Source organism: Sapajus apella, unplaced genomic scaffold, assembly GCF_009761245.1.
Source record: "Sapajus apella isolate SASKATOON/1434 unplaced genomic scaffold, GSC_monkey_1.0 scaffold25, whole genome shotgun sequence".
NCBI lineage: Eukaryota > Metazoa > Chordata > Mammalia > Primates > Cebidae > Sapajus > Sapajus apella.
Genome location: NW_022436965.1, coordinates 7,341,443 through 7,350,419, shown reverse-complemented (window position 1 = coordinate 7,350,419; position 8,977 = coordinate 7,341,443).

The window sequence follows — 8,977 nt, the reverse complement described above, 5'->3', positions numbered from 1 at the left end:
TCACTTTTTTTTTTTTTTTTTTTGAGACAGAGTCTTACTCTGTTGCCCAGGCTGGAGTGTAATGGCGCAATCTCAGCTCACTGCAACCTCCACCTCCCAGGTTCAAGTGATTCTCTTGCCTCAGCCTCCCAAGTAGCTGAGATTATAGGCGTGCACTATCACACCCACCAATTTTTTTTTTTTTTTTTGCATTTTTAGTAGAGGCAGGGTTTCACCTTGTTGGTCAGGCTGGTCTTTAACTCCTGACCTCAAATGATCTGCCCAGCTAGGCCTCCCAAAGTGCTGAGATTACAGGCATGAGCCACCACACCCAGTTTTTCTTGTTTGTTTTTTGAAATGACTCTGCTTATTTTCCAGGTTCTTGGAGTAGATGTTAGCTCATTTGCTTGAAATCATTTTTAGTAGAGGCATTTAATACCATACATTTCCTTCAAATGACTAAGTTACTTGCATTATACAAATTGTTCCATGCAGCATTTTCTTTGTTCTTCTTTTCTAAATGGTTTATAATTTTAAGTCATGAGTTATTTATGAATCTGTCATCAAGTTTCAAACTTAGCAAAATTGATTCCTAACTTAACTAAATTTTGGTCAGAGAATGTAGTCTGTACTGTGGTGAATTTTGAAATAGCTCACCCGGCTGGGCATGGTGTTCACACCTGTAATCCCACCGCTTTGGGAGGTCGAAGTGGGAGGATCACCAGGTCAAGAGAGCGAGACCATTCTGGCCAACCTTGTGAAACCCCATCTCTACTACAAATACAAAAATTAGCTTGGCGTGGTGAGGCAGGAGAATCACTTGAGCCTGGGAGGCAAAGGTTGCAATAAGCCGAGATCGTGCCACTGCACTCCAGCCTGGCTATAGAGCGAGACTCCATCTCAAAAAAACAAAAAAGATAGCTGGCCGGGTATGTAGTCAAATTATACAAATGTTTAATGTGTGTTTGAAAAGAACATCTATTTGTTGGGTGGAGGGTTTTTACATATGTATTTAGATAGATATTAGAGAAATCTTTCATTTCCTGGAGATGATCCATTTCCACTAGAATAGAAATCCAGATTGAAAAATAATCTTAAACTGACTTTAAAATAAATACATTAATAAGATAAAGAAATGAAATATCTAAAAAGAATTAAAGGTTAAAAAACAAACACAAAATACATGAATAAAGAAGAGATAACTATGAAAAGTAATTACACAGGAAAATGGAGGCCAGGCATGGTGGTTCATGCCTGTAATCCCAACACTTTGGGAGGCAGAGGCAGGACTTCTTGAGCCCAAGTGTTCGAGACCAGCCTGGGCAACAAAAGGAGACCCCGTCTCTATAAAAACTTAAAAAAAAATTAGCCAGGCATGGTGGCATGCATCTGTAGTCCCAGCTCCTCAGGGGGCTGAGGTAGGGGGACTGCTTGAGCCTGGGAGTTTGAGATAAACTCTAAACTGGTCAGAGAAATAATTATTCAATTGTAAGAGTAAAGAATTTACCCAGAATTCAGCATTATAAAAAAGAAAAGACATATTGTGGCAGTTTCAAATCATGGCCACAAATTCTTTGATACTCCTCCCATTAAGAGGTGGGTCTAGCTCTCTTATTCCTAAACTGGGTGAGCTTGTGACTAAGTAAAGGTGGAAATGACACTATATGACTTGTGAGGCTAGACAATGAAAGTTCATGCATTCCACCTTGTTTACCAGAACACTCACTATTGGAGCCCTGGTTACCACATAAGAAGTCTGACTACCCTGAGGCCACTCTGATGTTAGGAAACCCAAACCACATGGAGAAGTCACGTATAGGTATTCCAATCTACAGTCCCAGCAGAGTGCAGCCTCTGTCACTCTAGCCTAGAAACAGGTAAGTAAAACATCCTCCAGTCATTTAAGAGCCTTCTCATCTGACGCCCTGGATATCTTGAAGTAGAGTCAAGCTATCCCTGATGTGCCTGTTCAAATACCTATGGTACAGAATCTGTGAGCATAATAAAATATTAATAGTTATTGCTTCTTGCCACTATATTTTGGAATGATGTGTTTGTTACATAGCAATATACTGACAGAACACTTGAAGGATGCATCTAATAGTAATTTCAGACAGAGAGAATAAAAGGAATGTGGAAATAATATTTGTAGAGATGATACAGAGAATTTTTAAAATATGAAGTCACATATTAGGTGCAAAATAATAAAAACAAATTCACACCTCAATGTACTGTAGTGAAGGTACCTAACAATAAGGATAAAGAGCAAACTTTAAAAGCTACCCCAAAGAGAAAACACAGATTACCCATAAAAGAATGACAATTAGGCCGGGTATGGTGGCTCATGCCTATAATCCTAGCACTTCAGGAGGCCAAGGTGGGCAGATCACGAGGTCAGGAGTTTGAGACCAGCCTGGCCAACATGGTGAAACCCCATCTCTACTAAAATTACAAAAATTAGTTGGGCATGGTGGCAGGCGCCTGTAATCCCTACTCGGGAGGCTACTCGGGAGGCTGACGCAGGAGAATTACTTGAACCCAGGAGGTGGAGGTTGCAGTGAGCCGAAATCACTCCACTGCACTCTAGCCTGAGCGAGACAGCAAGACTCCATCTCAAAAAAAAAAAAAAAAAAATGGCAATTAGACACCAAACTTCTCATTAGCAGCAGGAGAAACCAGAAGCCGATGCAGTAATATTACCAAAGGACTGAGATAAAAATGTCACTTCTACATCCAGCTAAGTGACAATTCAAGAATAATGAAATAGAAAACTTTTCTTTAAAACTGACTTTAACCAACACACATTTTTATTGGAAGAACTACTAAAAGATGCATTGCAGCAAGAAGAAAAGTGAATTCGGAATGAAATTTTTGTATTAAAAAAACAAATGGTAAAAACAAACGTTTATAAATTAACTTAAATTACACATTGATTTATAGTAACAGGTTTATGTTCTGATAAATATGGAGCTAAAATTCTAGATAACAATAACTCCCAATACATTAGGTAGATAAAGCAGTTTTGGGGCTGGAAGATAACTGGCTTTAAAAAACTTTATAAATTGTTAGGAATATAAATGGTTAAGCATGCATATCAAAAGTTTAAGAATAGCTTCTAAAAGCATAGATAAAATATAACCTACAAAGTTCAAACAGGCAGAGGTAAAAGCAAGGGAATTTTAAAAAGTTATCAATCCAACAAAGGCAGGAGAAGTGCTGGGCACAGGGGCTCACACCTGTAATCCCAAGACTATGCGAGGCTGAGGTGGGTGGATCACCTGAGGTCAGGAGTTTGAGACCAGCCTGACCAACATGGATAAACTTCATCTCTATTAAAGATATAAAATTAGCCGGGCGTGGTGGCATATGCCTATAATCCCAGCTACTTGGGAGGCTGAGGCAGGAGAATTGCTTGAACCTGTGGGGGGTGGAGATTGCAGTGAGCCGAGATGGTGCCACTGCATGCCAGCCTGGGCAACAAGAGTAAAACTCCATCTCAAAAAAAAAAAAAAAAAAAAAAAAAAGAAGGCAGGAGAGGCAAACAAACAAACAAAAATAAGGAGAAATCACTGTAAACAGAAAATCAAAAGTATATTGGAATCCTAGCACTTTGGGGATCTCAAGGCAGGCTGATCACGTGAAGTCAGGAGTTCAAGACCAGCCTGGCTAACATGGCAAAACCCCATCTCTACTAAAAATACAAAACGTAGATGGGTGGAGTGACACGTGCCTGTAGTTCCAGCTACTCAGGAGGCTGAGGCAGGAGAATCGCTTGAACCCAGGAGGCATAGGTTGCAGTAAGCCAAGATAGCGCCATTGTACTCTAGCCTGAGCAACAGAGCAAGACTTCCTCTCAAAAAAAAAAAAAGAAAAAAAAATTGGTAGACCTCAAAAATAGACATTGGTAGAGATAAATTCAAATAGATCGTACTCCTATAAATTGAATTTCAGTTAAAAATAAAGACTGTCAGAATTAAAAACAGCAACAAAAAATCAGTTAGATGCCATATACAAAAGATGTGGCCATAATAAAATAACATAGGAAAGGTTAAAAATAAAGGTAAAAGTTATAGCAAGCAAATACTAACCAAGAGAAAGCTGAAGTTGAACATTGGTAGCAAACAAAAATAGTATAAAGCAAAAAGTATAAAGGATAAAAAATTACATAATAAAAAAAATTTAAAATTGCCAAGAAGTTCTATCCAGCTGACCATATAACCATGATATAAAACAAAAACAGAATTGCACAAAAAAATCAGATCAACACTAAATTGAAATTTACAAAGAATTTTTTTCTTTTTAAAACAAGTTCTCACTCTGTTGCTCAGGCTAAACTGAAAGTTCTGGGATCAATGGATCCTTCCACCTCTGCCCCGAGTAGCTGGATCTACAGGCGCATGCCACCAAGCCCAGCTGCTATACTGGAAAATTTAAACATATCTTTTCAGAAATTTACAGATAAATTAAACAAAAACTAAGTTGAGAGTCGGCTGATGTTTTTGGTATTGTTTTCCTTGTATACAAATTGTAATTTGCAGGTCATCTAGAATGGTAGTTTTTCCTTACCTTTCTACTTATTCCATGTGTTTCCTCTTTTAGTGTTGGGTCCATGTACACCTGAGACCACTCAGGCTAGGAATCTCAGGACTTGCCTTTCAGTTCTGTCTCCTGATCCTCAAAGTAGGTTGGCCCAAGTATTTTGTGTCCTAGTTTGTTTCCTTTCACCACCACAGCTAAGCTGTCTTTGTTGTTTTCTGTTTGCTTTGTTTTTTAAACTCTAGCCCAGGGTAGAAGTCACAGTTTTTCCCTAATTCCAGTTTCACAATGAACCTGACTACGGTGCCTTATCATGTTTGGGGTATCTTTGATCTCCACTACTCTGCAGGATTCAAACTCCTAACCAACCTCTACCTGCTTCCAGACTCAGAAGACCATCGAGGCCATAGCTCTAGCCCTACTAACCCAGTTGTATTGATCTTTTGTTTTGTTTTGTTTTTGAGATGGGGTCTCACTCTGTTGCCCAGGTTGGAGTGCTATGGCATGATCTCGGGTCACTGCAACCTCCACCTCCTGAGTTCAAGTGATTCTCCTGCCTCAGTCTCTCAAGTAGCTGGGATTACAGGTGTCCGCCACCACACTCAGCTAATTTTTGTATTTTTAGTAGAGATGGGGTTTCACCATGTTGGCCAGACTGGTCTCTAACTCCTGATCTCAGGTGATCAGCCTGCCTCAACCTCCCAACTTGCTGGGATTACAGGCATGAACCATTGTACCCAGCCAGTCTTTCATTTTGATGTCTAGAGATGATTATCTTGTCCATGAATCCATGGATGTCTTTTAATTTTATTACTGAAGTTCTTGGAGAAGTTGTAGAAATTCAAAGGGTGAGCTCCACAAAACCATTCTGACCATTTTCCCCAACATTCTGGATGTGGGGAACTCTGGTCTTGCTACCTATTTTTTTTTTTTTTTTTTTTTTTTGGTTTTCTTTTGTAATTAAGTTTCCGGCTTCTTGTATTCTCAAATGCCGGAAACCTATTTGGAATCTCTGTAAATTGCAGGGCTTCTGGCTCAGGTAAAGGCAGAGCATAAAACCCTGTTTCTTGTTCTCCTGGCTAACTTAATGTATACAACAATCAGAGACGTTAAAACAATACATTCTTGTACTAAAAGTCTTGTACTTAAAGTAGTCTTTGTCCTAAATTTCTTCAAAGTCTATACATTTTTGTAACCTTAAGTTTTGAAATCCAGTCGGGCAGGGGTATAAAAAAATGTGTGTGGAGGAAACCCCACAATTACATCTCATTGTTTTTCTACCAGAGAAGAGATTTTCCTCTCTGTATTTATGTTCTGGAATCTACTTTTTCTCATTTCCTCAGAGGCGTCACTGTTATCTACCTCTCTCTCTCTCTCTCTCTCTCTCTCTCTCTCTCTTTTCAGAGACAGGGTGTTGCTCTGTCTCCCAGGCTGGAGTGCAGTGGTGTGATCATAGCTCACTGTAGCCTTGAACTCCTGGGCTGAAGAGATCCTCCCACCTTAGCCTTCCCAGTAGCTGGGACTACAGGCACATGCCACCATGCCCAACTAATTTTATTTTATTTTATTTATTACTTATTTTGAGATGGAGTCTCCCTCTGTCACCCAGGCTAGAGTGCAGTGGCACTATCTTGGCTCACTGCAACCTCTGCCTCCTGGGTTCAAGCCATTCTCCTCCCTCAGCTTCCCCGAATAGCTGGGACTACGGGCGTGTGCCACCACACCCAGCTCATTTTTTTGGTATTTTTAGAAAAGATGAGGTTTTACCATGTTGGTCAGGCTGGTCTCGAACTCTTGACCTCAGGTGATCTGCCTGCCTTGGCCTCCCAAAGTGCTGGGATTAGAGGCATGAGCCACAACACCTGGCCTATTTTATTTTTTATAGAGATGAGGGTCTTGCTTTGTTGCCCATGTGGGTCTCAAACTTTTGGGCTTAAGCAATCCTCCGGCGTCCGCCTCCCATAGTGCTGGGATTACAGATGTGAACCACCATGCCTGGCTGGCCTCTAACCCTGATTTTTCTATATTGGATGTTTTCCTGCTGAAGTCTCCTATCTCTTTATAAGACAAAACTCCTATCTTTCATTCATTTTTTTAGGCAAGTTTTCTGAAAACCACACAAGTAGCTTTAACTACCATCTACATGCTAATGACTCCCAAAGCTACAACTTTAAGCACAGATTTCTCTCATGTTCTCCAGATACACAAGCCTTTTCAACCCCAGACAAATGTAGTTCAGCATGTCCAAAATAAACTCATTATCTCCATATCCCCTACACCTTTCCAAACCTGTTCCTTCTCTCACATTTTCTATTTTCATCCAGTTTCCCAAGCAGAAACCTGGGAGTCTTCTTGATTCCTTTCCATCCAATAAGTCACCCAGTTCTGTCATTATATTTCCATTTACTGAATTTCTATAGTCACATTTGTAAAGTACTACTAGAACCATAGCAGTATAATGAATTAAACATGAGGTTAGGCTGGGCACGGTGGCTTACCCCTGTAATCCCAGCACTTTGGAAAGTTTAGGCCGGTGGATTGCTTGAGCCCAAGAGTTTGAGACCAGCCTAGGCAACATGGCAAAACCCCATCTCTACAAAAAATAAAAAAAATAGCTGGGTGTGGTAATCTGTACCTGTAGTCCCAGCTACTCAGGAGGCTGAGGTGGGAAGATTGCTTGAACCCAGGAGATCAAGGATGCAGTGAGCCATGATCACACCAATGCACTGCATTCCATCCTGGCAACGCAGTGAGACCCTGTCTCAAAAAAAAAAAAAAAAAAAAAAAAAAAAAGAAGTTAAAGTGGTAGAATAGAAAAAGATTTTTAATAATATTAAATTAAAGGTAAAAGATAGTTTGGGTAAAGAAAACATGATTAGCATTACCAAATGTGCATGGTGGCTCATGCCAGTAATCCCAGCACTTTGGGAGGCCAAGGTGGGCCGATCACTTGAGGTCAGGAGTTTGAGACAAGCCTGGCCAACATGGTTAAACCTTGTCTCTACTAAAAATACAAAAAAAAAAAAAAAATGAGCTGGGCGTGGTGGCATGCGCCTGTAATCCCAGCTATTTGGGAAGCTGAGGCAGGAGAATTTCTCGAACCCTGGAGGCAGAATTGCTTGAAGCCTGGAGGCAGAACTGAGATTGCGCCACTGCACTCCAGCCTCGGTGACTGAGCAAGACTTCATCTCAAAAAAAAAAACAAAGAGAGAGAGAAAATAAAAATTTATAAGAGATTATTTGATTTAGTTCAAAGGTTCCTGGCTACCTATCTGAAGCTTAACTGAGGGGTAAAAGAGGACTTTCTGCAGAATAAATAGTAGTTTACAACAACTGTCTGGACTACATTGCTTTGTTTTGTTTTAAATGGTATTTTCACCTGTACTAAAATGGGTGAAAGTAGAGTGACATTTCACCTTATACCCAAAGTCCAAATTCAAATGATATACTCTGTTTTGGAGAATATTGACATTTATTTATTTATTTACTTATTTATGAGATGGGGTCTGGCTCTGTTACTCAGGCTGGAATGCAGTGGAACAATCTTGGTTCACAGCAACCTCCGTCTCCTAGGCTCAAGGGATTCTCTCACCTCAGCCTCCTGAGTAGCTTGTTCTACAGGCATGCACCACCATGCCCAGCTAATTTTTTTTTGTTTTTTTTTTTGTTTGTTTTTGGTAGAGATGGAGTTTTGCCATGTTGCCCAGGCTGGTCTTGAACTCCTGGGCTCAAGCAATCTGGAGAATATTGGTCTTTTAAATGGCAATATAAAGTTCCTCAGGATGTATAGCTTCTTGAACTGGATCTTAAATGGAACCATTTTCAACTGTCACAGATTTTAGACAGCAAAACTAGGGATGCCCCACTCAGAATTTAGAGATTGCTGAGTCTGGAGATATATATTAGAGGTGACAGAGTCCCTTTTCTTGCTTTTAAGACAAATTGGGAATCTAGCCTCTTCTTAAAATCTCCCATGGAAGGACGCGCACGGTGGCTTATGCCTGTAATCCCAGCACTTCGGGAGGCCGAGGTGGGAAGATTACAAGGTCAGGAGATAGAGACCATCCTGGCCAACATGGTGAAACCCCATCTCTATTAAAATACAAAAAAAAAGTAGCCAGGCGTGGTGGCAGGCGCTTGTAATCCCAGCTACTCAGGAGGCTGAGGCAGGGGAATCACTTGAGCCTGCGCAGTGGACGATGCCATGAGCTGAAATTGTGCCACTGCACTATAGCCTGGGTGACAGAGCAAGACTCCATCTCAAAAAAAAAAAAAAAATTCTCCTGTGGAAAACAGATTATAATAGATGGGTGTCTGGCAACTACTGCTACCATGCGGCAATGTGTTTCTTTGCTCCTCTATCTCTTCTTTCTCTTCTTCCGGACTTCATGGTTTTTTTTTCTTTCTCTCTTCCCCTATTCTTTCTTTCTTTTTTTTTTTTTTTTTTTTTTTTTTTTTTTTT